Source organism: Marmota marmota, unplaced genomic scaffold (genome assembly GCF_001458135.2).
Source record: "Marmota marmota marmota unplaced genomic scaffold, marMar, whole genome shotgun sequence".
NCBI classification, from domain to species: Eukaryota; Metazoa; Chordata; class Mammalia; order Rodentia; family Sciuridae; genus Marmota; species Marmota marmota.
The window spans coordinates 28,703,340-28,720,967 of record NW_026000026.1 but is presented as its reverse complement, the minus strand read 5'-3'; the positions used below and the strand labels follow the sequence as shown (position 1 = coordinate 28,720,967).

At 41.8% G+C, this 17,628-nt stretch overlaps 1 pseudogene; it reads left to right on the top strand.

Annotated features, from left to right (window-relative positions):
• Nucleotides 1–12,596: 12,596 nt before the first annotated feature.
• Nucleotides 12,597–12,802, top strand: LOC125619259 (annotated as a pseudogene).
• The last annotated feature ends 4,826 nt before the right edge of the window (nucleotides 12,803–17,628 follow it).

Here is a 17,628-nt window from a genome sequence, read left to right as displayed (position 1 = left end):
TTACAGAAAACTTTCCAGAAATAAAAAAGGAAATGGATATACAAATTGTAGATGCATACAGGACACCGAGCATACAAAATCACAGTAGACCAACGCCAAGACACATTGTTATGAAGATATCCAATATACAGAACAAAGAGAAAATACTAAAAGCTACAAGAGAAAGGAGGCAGATTACATTCAGGGGTAAACCAATAAGGTTAACAACGGATTTTTCATCACAGACGCTGAAAGCGAGAAGATCCTGGAACAACGTATTTCAAACACTGAAAGACAATGGATGCCAACCAAGAATTTTGTATCCAGCAAAATTAAGCTTCAGGTATGACAACGAAATAAAAGTCTGTCATTTCTTTTTTAAAAAATATTTTTAGTTATAGATAGGCACAATACCTGTATTAAATTAATTTATTTTTATATAGTGTTGAGGATTGAACCCAATTCCTTGTGACTAGGCAAGTGCTATACCACTGAGCCCAGCCCCAGCCCTGATCATATAATTTATATTTATTGTGACAATTAACACTGTAGATGTCATAGCAGTAACTATTTGATTTAATGCTATATAGTGCTTGCATTTATTATTGTTATATTTGTCTTCCCATAAACTGTGAAGGTACTGGAAATAATCAGTGTTTTCATAGAGTAGTAACTCCACAGGATAAGTCCACAGGGTAGAAACTCAACTGCCTCAGATTCATACTGTTAGATGGTTAGACACACAAACAACATAAAAAGGCAAGGGAACAAATTGCCCCAAACATACCAAGACACTTCAATAGCAGAATCCATTGATACCACGGTGTAAGAATGTCAGAAAAGGAGTTTAGAATGTACATAGTTTTGCTGATCTGTGGTAAAAGATGAGTTAAGGAATAAAATCAGAGAGAAAATACAGGAAGTGAAATATCACTTCAACAAAGAGATATAGATTCTGAAAAAAATCAGGCAGAAATCCTTGAGATGAAGGAATCAATAAACCAAATTAAAAATTCAATGGAAAGCATCACCAACAGCATAAACCACTTGGAAGACACTTTCAGGCAATGTAGACAAAATATATAATCTTGAAATTTAAGATGACCATGGAGAAAAGATGTTAAGGGACCATGAACAGAACTTCCAGGAAATATAGGATAACTGAAAAGACCACACTTAAGATTTATTAGGATAGATGAAGGTTCAGAGTTACAAACCAAAGGAATGCACAATCTTTTCAATGAAATAATATCAGAAAAATATCCAAACCTAAAAATAGAAATGGGAAATCAATGCAGGATGCGTATAGGACCCCAAATGACCCAACAGCAAGGCACATTATGATGAAAATACCTAACATAAAGATTGAGGATAGAATTTTAAAGGCTGCCAGAGGAAAATAAAGGTCACATTTAAAGGGAAATCAATCTGGATCTCAGCTGATTTCTCAACCCAGACCCTCAAAGCTAAAATGTCTTGAGATAATATATACCAAGCTCTGGAAAAAAATGGATGCAAGTCATGAATACATAGGTTGTTGAAATCTGTTTTCAGGTATGGTTCCTTGGTGACATAACAGGCTGATAGTACCTCCATGTTTCATAGTACATTACCCAGTGATGTGACCTGAAGAACACTGTGCTAGATTCTATGCCAAGTATGGCCAGCATAGGGGGGGTTTACCCATTAGGTCAGAAACAGTGACATCATTAGCTTACTTTACCCAGTTATATGGCCAGCATCTCAAGCAGCTTAGTGAATGTCTGAGAAATCAGTTTCTCCAGAGAGCACACGTTTGCTACAGTTTTCAATGTGTGAATACTGAGAGATAGAAAAAGAAGGAGAGATAATATAAAGATGAATATATAGGTTCAGGACTGCTCTCAGTGTTGCATTGCCTTGGCAGGTTCTTGGGAATGACAAGGGCATTTCTGGGACATGGTATTTTACTGTCCTTTTTATTTTTAAGGATGACCCAGGTGGACATCAATCTCCTCTGAGGGAACATCTGGGCACATAAACAGGCAACGTGCCAAGACAGCAGCACACAGCCTGTCCAGCAGTGCTGTACCCAGGGCCCAACCAAGAGTACCTGGGTGACCAAAATAATGCTGCTTGCCTGCTTCGTTGACCTTCCCCTTACTATGTTCAGATCTGCTGACAGAGTGACTATTTTCGTCGGCTCTTTTGCTGTTGTGACTATGGGACCTGGCCAGAACAATAATAGGGGAGGAAAAGTTTATTTTGGGGGCTCATTTTTTTAGAGGTCTCAATCCATACACAGCAGCCTCTCTTCCTCAGGGCTCATGGTGAAACAGAACACCATGGTGGAAGAATGTGGCAGAGCGAAGCAGCTCAGTTGGTGATCAGAAAGCAGAAAGAGCAAGATGAATTTATTTTGACTGGATAATTTCTCTTGTCATTTCAAAACTATAAAATTCAATAATTCTGAAAAGATACAAATTATTTCTCAATGCTTCTTGACCTTCTTCCTAAATTTGAAATACTCAGCTTCAGCATCAGCATTAACCACGCATCCTAGATACCTATTTTACATACAGTTTCTGCTATCAAGATCACAACTTGAATGGGAAGGCAGTATATTTTTAAAAATTTTATAACAGTAATTCCTTAGTATCATTAGTAGTACATTCAAATTTCACCAATTGCTTAAAAATTCCTGCATTAGTCAGGGTTCTCTAGAGGAACAGAATCAACAGGAAGTATAGTTATAAAAAGGGGACTTATTGGGTTGGCTTATGCAACCAGGAGCTGGACAGTTCACAATGGCTGTCTGCAGGCTGTAGAGTTGGAAGAACCAGTAGCTGCGCAGTTCAAGAGGCTGAAGCCCCAGAACAAGAGGGATAAATGGTGCTACCCTAGTGTGAGACCTAAGCCTTCTGGAGAATCACTGTCAGAGTCTGCATTGGAAGAGTGAAAAAGCAAGAGTCCAGTATCCTCAGATAATCACAGCATCAATCAAGAACCTGTTCAAGAAGAATGGAGCTTGCATCTGCTGCTGCTTCTTTGTTCTTCCAAATTTTATTCCATCCAAGCCATCATCCTATTGGTTGGTGTTGCTCACATTTAGGAATGGTCTTCATTTCAGTTAGCCATCCCACATGCCAATCATTCCTAGACATACTCTCATTGACATACCCATGATCCTCTCAATACTTGGTATCTCTTAATCCAATCAAGTTGAAAATTCAGATTACAGCAGGAGGAGACCTGCCTCTTCAACTCTGGGGCCATCTGTAGGGCTCACTCTCTGTCTTCTGCCAATTCCATACCTAACCTAGAGCTTGCCCTTGCCCCATTAGTCCAGATTGATTCCTGATCCCTGCCAGAGAGGCCCTGAGCCATGCACAGCACACACAGGCTCCTTCTGTCGTGTCTGGCCTTGCCCTTGCAACCCACTGCCCAGCTGGTGGGCCTCCCTTGGGTTCATGACTCACTGTTCACCCAACTATAACTCCCCAGGTGTCTATAAGTCCTGAGTCCTTTAGGAGGATGGTCACATCTGGTACCTCAGACCTTCAAAGGAGCCCAGCACAGAGAAGGGAAGCTGTGGGGTAGACCACCTGCCCAGTCTTACTTATTCTACAGCTGCACATGGAGCCACCTAAGACCTGGACACAACTGAGCATGGTGATCAGATTTCCTTCAGCTCTGCCACAGCTGGAATAAAAAGGATAGCCTCAACATGCAGCACAAGAGAATTGGACTAGGTACTCAGCAGAACTTCCTTATAGGATCCTTTGATGGTCCTTCTTCTCAGGTCAGGTCACAATGGCCATCTGTGTGTGGGGTCAGCCACCTGTGTCTTGGAAAAGCTGGTTCTAGGGGAGGAAGACCTATAATTACAGGTGGGACAGAGCCTCTGATCCTTCAGCTAGTATAGATGAGAGGACCCAATAGGCACAACAGAAGCATACCCATCCATTCTCCCTGATCCAGCCTCAAGCCCAGTTACTGGAAAGGCATCTGTCATTTTACTGTATCCTCTGTCTGGATTGGTCAATGTCTAACATGTTATGTTCCTCCCACATTGCCCAGAAACTTGGTCCACACTGAGCTAACCTGATGACCCTTCCACCCAGCCATGGCTCCATTCAGGTCTCTCCCCACAATGACTCCTCTCAAGGTTCTGCTCTCCCCAGCCTCTGTGATTCTTTGTGGGGCACTGCCCAAGTCTGGCAGCCCCAAGATGGGCCAAGAAATACCTGGTTCCTCTTCATTCTCAGGTCTGGCCCTTTGATCACTCTCTCTGCAGTTCAAGATGTAGTAAGGGAAAGGCCAAGGAAGCAGGCAGACAGCGTTGAACTGGGCATCCAGGCATTCTTGGTGGGGCCCTGGTCACAGCACTGCTGGACTGGCTGTATGCTGCTGCCTTGGCAGGATGCCTGTTACCTCAGAGGATATTGGTATCCACCTGGATCCTCCTTAAAAGAATAAAAGAAGGACAGTAAGCATCATGTCCCTGAAATTCCCCTTTCCATTCCCATGAATCTAGCCAAGGCAATGCAACACTGAGAACAGTCTCAAAGCTGAAAATCCATCCATGCATTATGTTGAAGAACACTGTCCCCCTTCCTATATTTCCCAGTATGTGCACCTTAGAAACTATAGCAAACTCATAGTATCTGCAGAAACTGCTTTCTCAGACATTTGGTAAGCTGCTTGGGATGCTGACCATATAATTGGGCAATGTAATCTAATAATGTCACTACTTATGACCTAATGAGTAAACCCCCATGTTGGCCATACTTGGCATGGAATCTAGCACAGTGCTCTTCCAGGCCAGCATCACTGGGCAATGCATGTACTATGAAAGATGGAGGTGCTATCAGCCTATCATGTCACCAATGATAGGAACCAACCCTGAAAGCAGCTTCCAATAACCTATATATTCTGGGTTGGCATGAATTTTCTTTCAGAGTTTGATATGTATTATTCCAAGACCTCCTTGCTTTGAGGGTCTGGGTTGAAAAATCAGCTGAAATCTGGTTTGGTTTCCCTCAACATGTGACCTGTCATTTTTCTCAGGCAGCTTTAAAAAATTCTTTCTTCATTTTGTATGTTAGACATTTTCATCATCATGTGCTTTGCTGTGGGTTTGTTGTAATTTTATACATTTGGGGTCTTTCAAGATTCCTGATTTTGATTTCCCATTTCCTCTTTTAGGTTTGGAAATTTTTGTGATAGTATTTCATTAAAAAGATTGTGTATTCCTTTCGTTTGTAACTCTGAGCCTTCATCTATCCCAATAAATCTTCAATTTGATCTTTTCAGGTTATCCTATATTTACTGGAAGTTTTGTTCATGGTATCTTAACATCTTTTCTCCATGGTCAACTTTATTTCCAAAATTATATATTTTGTCTTCATTGCCTAAAACTCTGTCTTCCAAGTGGTCTAGTCTGTTGATGATGCTTTCCACTGAATTTTCAATATGGTTTATTGATTCCTTCATTTTGAGGATTTCTGTTTGATTTTTTCTTTCAGAATCTCTCTTTATTTAAGTAATCTTTCACTTTCTATATTTTCTCTCTGATTTAATTCCTTATATCATCCTTTACCATGCAGATAAATTTAACCATGTACATTTCCAACTCCTCTGTGTTGTGTCAATGGATTGTTATTGAAGCATCTTGTGTGCTTGTGGCCATTTGTTCTCTTGCTTTTCATATTGTTTGTGTATCTCCCCATCTAACAGTATGGATCTGAAGCAGTGAGGTTTCTACCCTGTAAATTTATAACATCACTGAAAGTTTCTAGTAACTCACAGTTTAGGGGGAGACAAATAATAACAAAATCCAATGCAAACAATATACAGCATTAAACCAAATAATTCCCCCTATGACATCTACAATGTTTATTGTCACAATAAAAAATGATGTGAACAGTTATTGCCTACAGTAAAACAGTAAGTTTGCAAAAAGGTTTACAATTTTGAAAGGTGGATAGGCACAGAATAGAAGTGATGTAGGATGTGATGATTATAAGGGAGGAGGAGAGAAGACAGAAGTAAAAAAAATTAATGGGAGATTGAAAAGAGAATAATAGATATTGGCTGTTTGCAGAAGAAAATAGAGAAAGGTAATCATGGGGAAAAGATAAGTGAGAGAAAAAATACATTTACAACTAGATGGTCTGCACTACAGAACATTCTCAGTTAAATATCCCATGAGTAGAAAATGAGAAAAAAACAATGAAAACCAGCAAAGGGAGGAACTACGCAAAGTCTATCAAAGGAGAAACTAAGTCAAGTTATATAATAATAAATATAATGATAATGATAAATATAATAATTATTATTATTATATAATAATTATAACAATAAAGTAAAAATAAACCAGGAATACAAATCACCTTGAATCTTAATGGCCTAATCTTAGCAATTAAAAAAAAATACAGAATGGCAGATTGGATTAAAAAGAAAGACCCAACATTAGGCTGTCTTCAAGAGATTCACCTCGTATGAATAGACATCCATAGAATGAAGGTGAAAGGTTGAGAAAAAACATACCACTCACATGGACTGTATAAACAAGCAGGGGTTTCCATCCTCATATCAGATAAAGTGGATTTCAAGCCAAATTTAGTCAGAAGGGATAAAGAAGCACATTTCATACTGCTTAAGGGAATCATATATCAACAAGACAAAACAATCATAAATACTTATGCCCCAAACAATGGAGCTTCTATGTACATCAAATAAACCCTTCTCAATATCAAGAATCAAATAGACCACAACACAATAATACTGGGTGATTTTAAAACATCTCTCTTACTGCTGGATAGATCTTCCAAACAAAAACTAAAAAAGAATCTATAGAACTAAATAATGCAATCAATAATTTAGACTTAGTGAATATATACAGAGTATTTCATTCATCAACAAGTGAATACACTTTCATCTCAGCAGCACATGGATCCTTCTCTAAAACAGACCATATTTTATGGCACAAAGCAACTCTTCGAAAATACAAAAAATAAAAATACTACCCTGAATTCTATCAGATCAAAACAGAATGAAACTAGAAATCAATGATAAAATTAAAAAATAGAAGCTACATCAACACCTGGATACTAAATAATACACTATTGAATGATGGATGAATAGCAGAAGAAATCAGGGAGGAAATAAAAACATACTTAGAGGTACATGAGAACACGAATAAAACATACCAAAAACTCTAGGATACTATGAAGGCAGTGCTAAGCAGAAAGTTCATTGCATAGAGCTCATTCATTAAAAGAATTAAAAGTCAACAAACAAATGACCTAACATTACATCTCAAAGTCCTAGAAAAAGAAGAATGACTCAGCACCAAAAGCAGTAGAAGACAGGAAATAATTAAAATCAGAGCTGAAAACAATAAAATTGAAACAAAAGAAACAATTCAAAAAATGAAAAGTTGGTTCTTTGAAAAAATAAATAAAATTGATAAACCCTTTGCTACACTAATGAAGAGAAAGGGAGAGAAAACTCAAATTACTAAAATTCATAATGAAAAAGGAAATGTCATAATGGGCATTACCGAAATATAGAAGATAATTAGAAACTATTTTAAAAATTTATACTCTAATGAAATAGAAAATCTGAAACATATCAACAAATTTCTTTTTAAAAAAATATTTATTTTTTAGTTTTAAGTGGACACAATACCTTTATTTATATTTATGTGGTGCTGAGGAATGAACCCAGTGCCTCATGCATGCTAGGTGATCGCTCTACCACTGAGCCACAACCCCAGCCCCCATCAACAAATTTCTAGAGACTTATGATCTACCTAAATTGAATCAGGAGGACATAAGATATTTAAACAAATCAATTTCAAGCAATGAAATAGAAGACATCATTAAAGGCCTACCTACAAAGAAAAGCCCAGGACCAGATGTATTCTCAGCTGAGTTCTACAAGACCTTCAAAGAAGAATCAACACCAATACTCCTCAAAATTTTCTATGAAATTGAAAAGGAGGGAACCCTTCCAAGCTCATTCTATGAAGCTAGTATTACCCCGATACCAAAACCAGACAAAGACACATCAAGGAAAGAACACTTCAGACTAATATCCCTGATGAACATAGACACAAAAATTCTCAATAAAATTCTGGCAAATTGCATACAAAAACATTTTGAAAAGATAGTGTACCATGATCAAGAAAGGGTCATCCTAGGGATGCAAGGTTGGTCCATATATGGAAATCAAAAAAGGAACTCATCATATCAATAAATTACAGACAAGAATTATATGATCATCTTAATAGATGCAGAAAAAGCATTTGACAGAATTCAGCATCTCTTCATGTTTAAAACACTAGAAAAACTAGGGATAATAGGAACATACCTCAACATTGTAAAAGCTATCTATGCTAAGCCCCAGGCCAACATCACTCTAAATGGAGAGAAATTGAAGGCACTCCCTCTAAAAACTGGAACAAGATAAGGATGCCCTCTTTCACCACTTCTATTCAACATAGTCCTTGAAACTCTAGCCAGAGCAATTAGACAGAAGAAAGAAATTAAAGGACTATGAATAGGAAAAAGAACTCAAACTATCACTATTTGCTGATGACATTATTATATATTTAGAAGATCACAAAAATTCCACCAGAAAACTAATAGAACTAATAAACGAATTCAGCAAAGTAGCAGGATATAAAATCAATACACATAAATCAAATGCATTTCTATACATTAGTGCTGAATCTACTGAAAGAGAAATTAGGAAACCTACCCCACTCACAATAGCCAAAAAAAAAACCATAAAATAAAGTATTTGGGAATCAATGTAACAAAAGCTATGAAAGATCTCTACAATGAAAACCATAGAACACTAATGAAAGAAATTGAAGAAGACCTGAGAAGATGGAAAGATCTGCCATGCTCTTAGATAGGCAGAATTAATGTTGTCAAAATGACCACACTACCAAAAGTGTTATACAGATTTAATGCAATTCCCATTAAAATCCCAAATGATGTTCTTCATAGAACTAGAAAAAGCAATCATGAAATTCATTTGGAAAAATAAGAGGCCCAGAATACCCAAAGCAATGCTTAGCAAGAAGAGTGAAGCAGGAGATATCACAATACCAGACCTTAAATTATGCTACAGAGCAATAGTAATAAAAATGGCATATATTGGTACCAAAATACACATGTAGACCAATGGCATAGAATAGAAGACACAGAGCCAAACCCATATACATACAGTTATCTCATACTAGACAGAGGTGCCAAAAACATATATTGGAGAAAAGACAGTCTCTTTAACAAATGGTGCTGGGAAAACTGGAAATCCATATGTAGCAAAATGAAATTGAATCTCTCTCTCTCACCCTGCACAAAAATCAAGTCAAAGTGGATCAAAGACTCAGGCACTAGAACAGAGACTCTGAGCCAAATAGAAGAAAAAGTAGGTCCAAATCTTTATCATGTCATCTTAAGACCTGAATTCCTTAACAAGACTCCTAAAAACAAGAAATAATCAAGAATCAATAAATGGGATAGATTCAAATTAAAAAAACTTCTTCTCAGCAAAGGAACAATCAATAACATGAAGAGAGAGCCTACAGAATGGGAGAAAATCTTTACCACATGTACCTCAGAGCACTAATCTCCAGGATATATAAAGAACTAAAAAAAAACTTAACACCAAAAAACCAAAGAACCCAATTAATAAATGGGCAAAAAAACTGAACAGACACTTCACAGAAGAAGAAATATAATTGATTAACAAATATATGCAAAAATGTTCAACATCTCTAGCAATTAGAGAAATGCAAATCAAAACTACTCTAAGATTTCATCTCATTTCAGCCAGACTGGCAATTATCAAGAATAAAAGCAATAATAACAGTTGGTGAGTATGTGGGGAAAAGGCACACTCGTTCATTGTTGGTGGGACTGCAAATTGGTGCAACCACTCAGGAAAGCAGTATGGAGATTCCTCAGAAAATCTGGATGGAACAACCATTTGACCCAGCTATCTCACTCCTCGGTTTATACCCAAAGGACTTAAAATCAGCCTACTACAGTGATGCGGCCACATCAGTGTTTATAGCAGCTCAATTCATAATAGCTAAACTATGGAACCAAACTAGATACCTTGCAACAGATGCATGAATAAAGAAAATGTGGTGTATATATACAGCCTTAAATAAAATGAAATTATGGCATTTGCAGGTAAAAGGATGGAGTTGGAGAATATCATGCTAAGCAAAACGAACCAAACCTCCCAAAACCAAAGGCTGAATGTTTTCTCTGATAAGTGAATGCTGATCCATAATAGGTGGGTTGGGAGGCTTTAGAAAAGATTGAAGGAACTTTGGATTGTACAGAGGGGAGTGAAGGGAGGGGAGGCGTGGGGATGGGATGGACGGTGGAATGAGATGGACATAATTACTATATATATATATATATATATAATTGCACAATGACTGTGACTCTGCATCATGTATAGCCAAAGGAATGAGAAGATGTGCTCCATTTGTGTACAACATATCAAAATGCATTCTACTGTCATGTATAACCAATTAGAACAAATTTAAACAAATAAATATATTTAAAGTAAAAATTTAAGAATTAAAAATAAAAGAATACAAAACAAAACTGAAGTATACTAATTAAACATGTTAATCCTCATTAAACTGGTCCATGAAAAATAACTGGCTTCAAAAATGCTAGAAATGACCAAAAAATATGAATAAGTATAAGTGTCCCTGAACCATTTTGGTCACAATGAAACAGAGAAAAGAAGTCTCAATTGAAAAGTTTAAGAATTGTTTCCACTGGAGTCCAAAAGATTCTCAGTTTGCTTCTCATCATTAGGTTGGGTGGTCTGGAGTGGGATGCTTGCTCCACCCGCAGAGTGGGGTTGCTAGAGTGAGAGAGGTAATAATGTAAGCTGTAATCCTGGAGGCAAGGTTTAGGCTTAGGCAGGCTCCAGGTTCTTTGCTGAATGCCAGTTGGGCTGGAGATTTTAAATCAGAGCAGAGCACCTCTAGGTCCTAGCAATTGCTGGTCCATGCTGGAAGACTGCACCCCAAGGGATCTCTCCTGGTTCCAATCATGTGGTGGAGGAGCCAATTTCTACTCCAGTCCATCATCTGCAGACCCTAAGTTTCCGTTCTCAGGTTAGTCTCCATTACTCCCAGTCCCTCCACTTTGAATTCCTGACCAGGCATGTCCTTCCTAGAGGGTCCTACTACCAGCTGGATTGGAGGAGGAGGGGGAGAGCTGGGTGGGTTTCTTTTACCACTATTGCCCTATGTAAATGCCTCTCCATGTCTGATTTTCTCCTGGTCACTTAGGCACACTCTATGTTGTGCAGTGGGTGTTTGCCAGGCCTGTATTTTGGGCCAATCTCGAATTCACTAGGAATCAGCTCCCACAGCTGCCGGCCCTCATGCTGCAGCTGCAAAACGTTCCTTCCTCTGTGCTCCACACAGAGCCAGGAGAGATGCAGCTTCTTTCCTGTACAAAGATATTGTGCAGCTAGCCTTTCAGATTCATCGGGCAGTGTCTTTGATCTCTAAACACTCCATGCCCAGAAACACTTTAGGTCTTCTAAAAATTTGGGCTCCTTTAATCCCCTTATCTCTACAATTTGCTCTGTAAAGGAACCATTCTGGCTGATGAATCCAATAGGGGCAGTCTGGTAGTGTTGAGTATTTCTTCCTTATTTTTATCATCTCCAACTTCCTGAGTCCCTGATTTACTTTGTCCAGTATTAAATTCTCCCTTATTTTTGTTCACCCATCTGCAAATGAGCTGCCTATCTGCTTTCTTGGATTCATGCCTTGGAGGAGCCAGGAAAGAAATCTTCTCTATTCTGTGATCTTGAAAGCTAAGTGCCCAACATTCATCCTTCATTGATGTTTCAGCCCAGACTAAACCACTGAAACTCCTGTTAAGAAGCTCCTAAACTTGCTGTCAGATTTGCAGGACATGACTAGGTCTTCATTGTCCATACTCCCCGAGCAGGATTCAACAGAGGTGGCCTGGTCCATTTGAAAACACATTTTGTTTGGCTCCAGTGAAACTACTCTTACCTGATTTTTTCTTCCCTACTACGGGGCACTTCTTCCTAGTGTCCTTTTCTGCCACCTCCTTCTAAATGTTGAAACATTCCAGAATTTATCCCTCCACCCAGTCCCTTCTCATCTTTGATGTGATTTTATACACTTTCTATAGCTAATGATTCCCAAATCCTAATCTCCATCCTGGGCCTCTGTTCCCCTTACCCATTCCCGGGATCCACTCGACTGGCTCGTACGGTTCCTGTGGAGAGGAACATGCCCTAAGACTCTGCCTTCAGAAATTATTTCTTTTTTTTTTATTGGTTGTTCAAAACATTACAAAGCTCTTGACATATCATATTTCATACATTAGATTCAAGTTGGTTATGAACTCCCAATTTTATCCCAAATACAGATTGCAGCATCACATCGGTTACACATCCACATTTTTACATAATGCCCTATTAGTAACTGTTGTATTCTGCTACCTTTCCTATCCTCTACTATCTCCCCTCCCCTCCCCTCCCATCTTCTCTCTCTACCCCATCTACTGGAATTCATTTCTCTCCTTGTTTATTTTCCCATTCAGAAATTATTTCTATTATTCGTTCCTGGAGAAATTTCTCTGACCTTGTAGAGTACTGGAACCATGATGAAAGGGTCCAGTGTTCCCTCCTGAGGGTGAAGGTAGTTCTTGGTGTTGCTTTACTACAAACGTTTTTTGGCCATTTATGTCATTTCTTCTCTCCTATATTTTGGGAAGGTGAGAAGAGGGAAATGCTTCTGAGATATTTCCACTCACACAAACAAAGGACAGTATCATGACTGTCCTTTCTAGAGTATACCTCATTCCCACCAGTATGATTTTTTTAAATGGGTCTATATTAATGTCACATGGCACCTACTACAAATTGCAGGGTTTTGTGTGTGTGTGTTTCTCCTTGTAAAATGAAAGCACCAAGGAAGAAATGTCTCCATCTTTCATGTTCAGTATTGTAGCCCCTCTCCTAGGGGAAGCACTGGGAACCACCGCAGCCTCGCCAGGGAGTTGCTGTGTGACCTAGGACAAGCCACACTTATTTCCATGGTTACTGGTTGGATGTGTAAACACCTCTTCCTAGCTTACTGACATCTTAAGGGAATCAGATGATGTTGCTATAAAGGTTAAGGTTTTCTAGGATGTGTTCCTAACTAAATGTTGCAAATCTCCAGATTAAATCCCAAGGATCTTAACTTTCTTTAAAGGACTCCCCTGCCCGTAGACCAAGTTATCTGAGAACAGGTATCAGTTCACTCATTTCAGCAGACCATCTGCCCCTCCCCACCCTCCTGTGTCTTTCTCTCCTCTCACCATCTAGTGGCCCTGCCAGTGTCCCAGGGGCTGGGCCTCATTTTCAGATGGACTCTGTTGTTAGAAGCAGCACAGCTTTCTCTCTTCCTCCATTTTCCATTTGTCTCACCTGAGGACTCTCCACCATGAAGACACAGGAATGGTCTATAACTGTGAAGAGGTGAACAGCAGGGACCAAAATTATAGGAGCCCAGAGGATGCCTTGTGTGGGATGGATACACTTGAGGAACATGCTGGTCCTGACTCGTACAGGAATGGAACTGAAGTGGCTCCATATCAGGACTAGGTGAATAGCCAGGTGCCCTGGTGCCACCTGTCGTCCAGGTACTAGAAGGCTGAGGCAAGAGAATCCGACTTCCTGGCCGGCCTTGACAACTCAGAAAGACCCAGTCTCAAAGCAAATATAAAAGATCCAGCCTGGGGATTTCACTTAATGGTAGAGCCCTTGTTCATCATATTGAGTCCTTGAGTTCAATTCCCAGCACGGAAGGAAGGAAGGAAGGAAGGAAGGAAGGAAGGAAGGAAGGAAGGAAGGAAAGAAAAGTAGGTCATTCTTCCTTCTTTTTTGGGAGTACTGATCACTGAACCCAGGGGCACTTAAACACTGAGTCACAACCCATGCCTTCCTATTTATTATTCATTTTGAGACAAGCCCCAATAAGTGGCTTAAGGCCTCACTAAATTTTTGAGGCTGGCCTTGAATTTGCATTACTCCTGCCTCAGCCTCTCAGGTCACTTGGGTTTACAGACAGCTGTCTCTATGCCTGGCTACTTTACTATGGCTTGAACCCAGGGATGCTTAACCACTGAGCCACATCCCATGCCCTTTTTAATATTTTATTTAGAGACAGGGTCTTACCATGTTGCTTAAGGCCTCACAAAGTGCTGAGGCTGGCTTTGAACTCCTGATCATCCCATCTCAGCTTCCCAACCCGCTGGGATTATAGGCATGCACCATCAAACACAGCTCCTTTTTGATGTCTTGATGCACATATCATCACCTCTCAACATTGTCCAGGGCTCTGAGGTCATTCTCAGGAAGGAGTCTGTACTAATTGTTTCTATAAATATTAAACAGGTGCCTCCCTTAATCTCCACAGCATTTACTAATCTACAGAAGTTGCTTTTTCTTTGGGGAGTCTGTTCTGAGGACCTTGCACCTGCTCAGCACCTGCTCCACTGCTGAGCCACACCCCACCTCCTATAACACAACATGCCATTGACACTAAAATGTATTAGGTTTTATCTTTGTTTACCATTCCTGAGCTTCCCCATTATAGAAACATCTCTGAGATAATTAGCTCGTGGAGAATCCAGGTTGATTTTGACAATGGTTTCAGAGGTTCTAGGCCATCCTCAGTTAGCCTTGTTGCTTTGGAGTTCATGGAGAGGCAGCAAATACTGGCAGGATTACAATGTGGGAGAAAACCACTCACTTCATGGCTGGGAAGCAGAGAGAGCAAGAACAGGCCAGGGTCCCACTGACCCCTTCAAGGACATGTTCCTAACAACCAAAGTCCTTCCACGAGGTGCCACCACTTTAAGATTGAAGCACATCCTAAAAACACCTCTCTGAGGATCAAGGCTTTAGCACAGAGGGCTTTGGTGACACTCAGTGTCCACACTGTAGCACAGCCCTCTGGAACATGTTCACTGTTCCTACCTCCCCTCCTCCATTGGAGTATAAGCCCCAAGAAGGCAGGAGGCCCTCCCCACCTACCGTAGGCCCTCCTGGAGCATGAGCCCAGAGACTCCTGCATGCCAGGCAAGCACTGCAGCACTGAGCTGCACCCCCAGCCTGAGGACGGGATTTCTGTCTGCTTTGGACACTGGTGTTTCTGAGCATCTGTAATGGGGTGCATCAGCAGATGGGGAGGGGGTGAACAGAGGAATTAGGTCAGTCACACTGGGACATTATACTATGGTAATTTGTGAGCACAAGTTAGGTTGAGTGAGGTCATTTTGGCCACACAGATGGGTGGGAGGCCTCCTTGGGGCCATGGCTGGGCTCAAGTCCTTGGCCTTGTAGGCCAGGAAGGCCAATGACCTGCATGTGCAACCCAGGTCAGCCTGACCAGCTCCTCGGGCTGGAGCTCACACTAATGACTCAGGCTCAGCGACTGCAGGCCAGAAACACTCTGGGAACTGCCTTACTGTGTTGGCCTCAGAACCTATGGAGGAAAGTGACATAGAGGAAGGGGAGCCCAAGGGCTGGCCCATTCTCCTCTCCAAGAGAAGAGGGGACTGGTCTCTCTGACACTGGCTCTTATCTCTTCCTCATTACTGCATGTGGGTGCCCCAGGGAGCAGCCTGAGAGGGACTTTAGAGATAGAGTGTCTGCTGAAGTGGGCCTGGGGAGGGGCAGGGAGAGGCCCAGGCAGAGGGGCCCCTGCCTTGCAGACCTCAGCTGACCCCACAGGGAGCTCTGGAGCTGAAATGCCCCTTCAGAACAGAGATGTCTTGTATTTGGGCCCAAATGGACCAGCCACTGGGTGTGGTCACCAGGAAGGGTGTGACCCTGGGCCAGGTTGCTCTGTGCCTCATTCCTAGCTGCTGGTTGGCAAGCACTTTGGGAAAAGGGAGTCTAGGGAGTCCCTCTCTTTTCCTGTTCTTAGGATTGAATAGCACTCTTTCCATGGAGCCTGTCTAGATATAAATTTCTCTTTCATTTTGAGAAATTTGCTTCCAGTGCATTTGGTGCATAAACTAGCAGGTGGACTCTTCTAGATGCATAGCATTGCTCCTGTCAAGGGCTCCCAAACTTCTGTGAGAAGGATCTGGGGGCCTGGGGTAGGCAGAGGTCCTGGACTTCCACCTCTGTGTCGCCTGTGGTACCTACCCTTCCAACAATCCCCTTAGCACACCTTTGTTGCAGCCACAGGCCTGGGGCACTGCAGGGGCTCCTCTTCCCCAAAGGCTTCAGGCTCTGCAGTCAGGGCAATGTCAGAAAGTCTCATCATCTGTTGACCCAGTGCAGCAATTCCATGGCGCTGGAGTCGAAGGCCATTGTTTCCTGGAGTCAGACTATAGACCTGAGGCAGTACCTTGACTTCTCTATGTACTGGGATAGGCCCTGTGGAGGAGGATGTGGGTGAACATGATCAGGGAGGTGGTGGGGAAAGTGTTGGCACCCGGGAGCGGCACAGACTGGGGTTTGGACTCAGGAGTGCAGCTGATACCATGGGACTGAGGTCCTTGGGCCAGGCGGATCTGGAGAGCACTCAAGGGTGGGTGCAAAATGGACTGAACACTTCTGTTTTCAGGTGATTGAAGACCAGCTCTCAGTAACAGCCACGAGCATCCTCACCTTCAGTTGTGGAATGGGTCTCCCTGGGCTATGACAGAGGGACACCTTCCTCTTCAACAATGAAGCCACCACTGTTGTACCCTCCTCTGTCATCTGCCCACCAGACCCCTATTGCACTTCCCATTACCCCATTATTCAAACCTCTTCCCTAGGCCCTGGTAGAGGGCCCCTGACCATAGGCAGAGCACACACAAGCCTTTTCTCCCACTCTGGCCTTGACCTTGCAACCCAACACCAACCGAGCCAACCTTACTTAGGTCCATGATCCAATACTCACTCTGCTAGGTCCCCCAAATGGGTTCCAGGGCCCAGAACCCTGGGGAGGACAGGCACCTGTGGGGCCTGAGACCATCAGAGGAGCCAGGCACACAATAGGGAGGCTGTAGGGGTTGCCCACATGCCCACTCTCACATATCCCACAGTCCCACGTGGAGCCCCTGTAAACCTCAGCAGAACTGAGCTGGGGATCAGACTTCCTTCAGCTCTGCCACAGCTGGCATAAAAAGGAATTGGCTGGACACACAGTAGAAGAGAATTGGGTTAGGTACCCAGCAGAGCTTCCTTGCAGGATGCTTGGGTTGTCCTCCTGCTCAGGCCAGCTTGGATCAGTAGGCCTCTGTGTTTGGGGACAGCTACCTGTGGCTGAGAGCAGTTGATGCTGGGTGGGGAAGGCCTGGAATTGCAGATGGGACAGAGCTTCCTATCCTCCAACTAGTCCAGAGGAAAGGTCCCAACAGGCCCAACACAGACCTCCCCAGTGCATTCTCTCAAATCCAGGCCAAAGCCCAGTTACTGGAGAAGCATCTCTCATTTCCCTCCAGCCCCTGTGTGCATGAGTTCAGTGTCCAGCAGTCCCTTATGCCCCTTAAAACTGGCTTCTTCCAAGCATTCTCTCTTCCTAGGCCCTGCTTAAGCACTGATCACAACAGGCAGTCCCGAGATGGTCCACAATAGTACCTG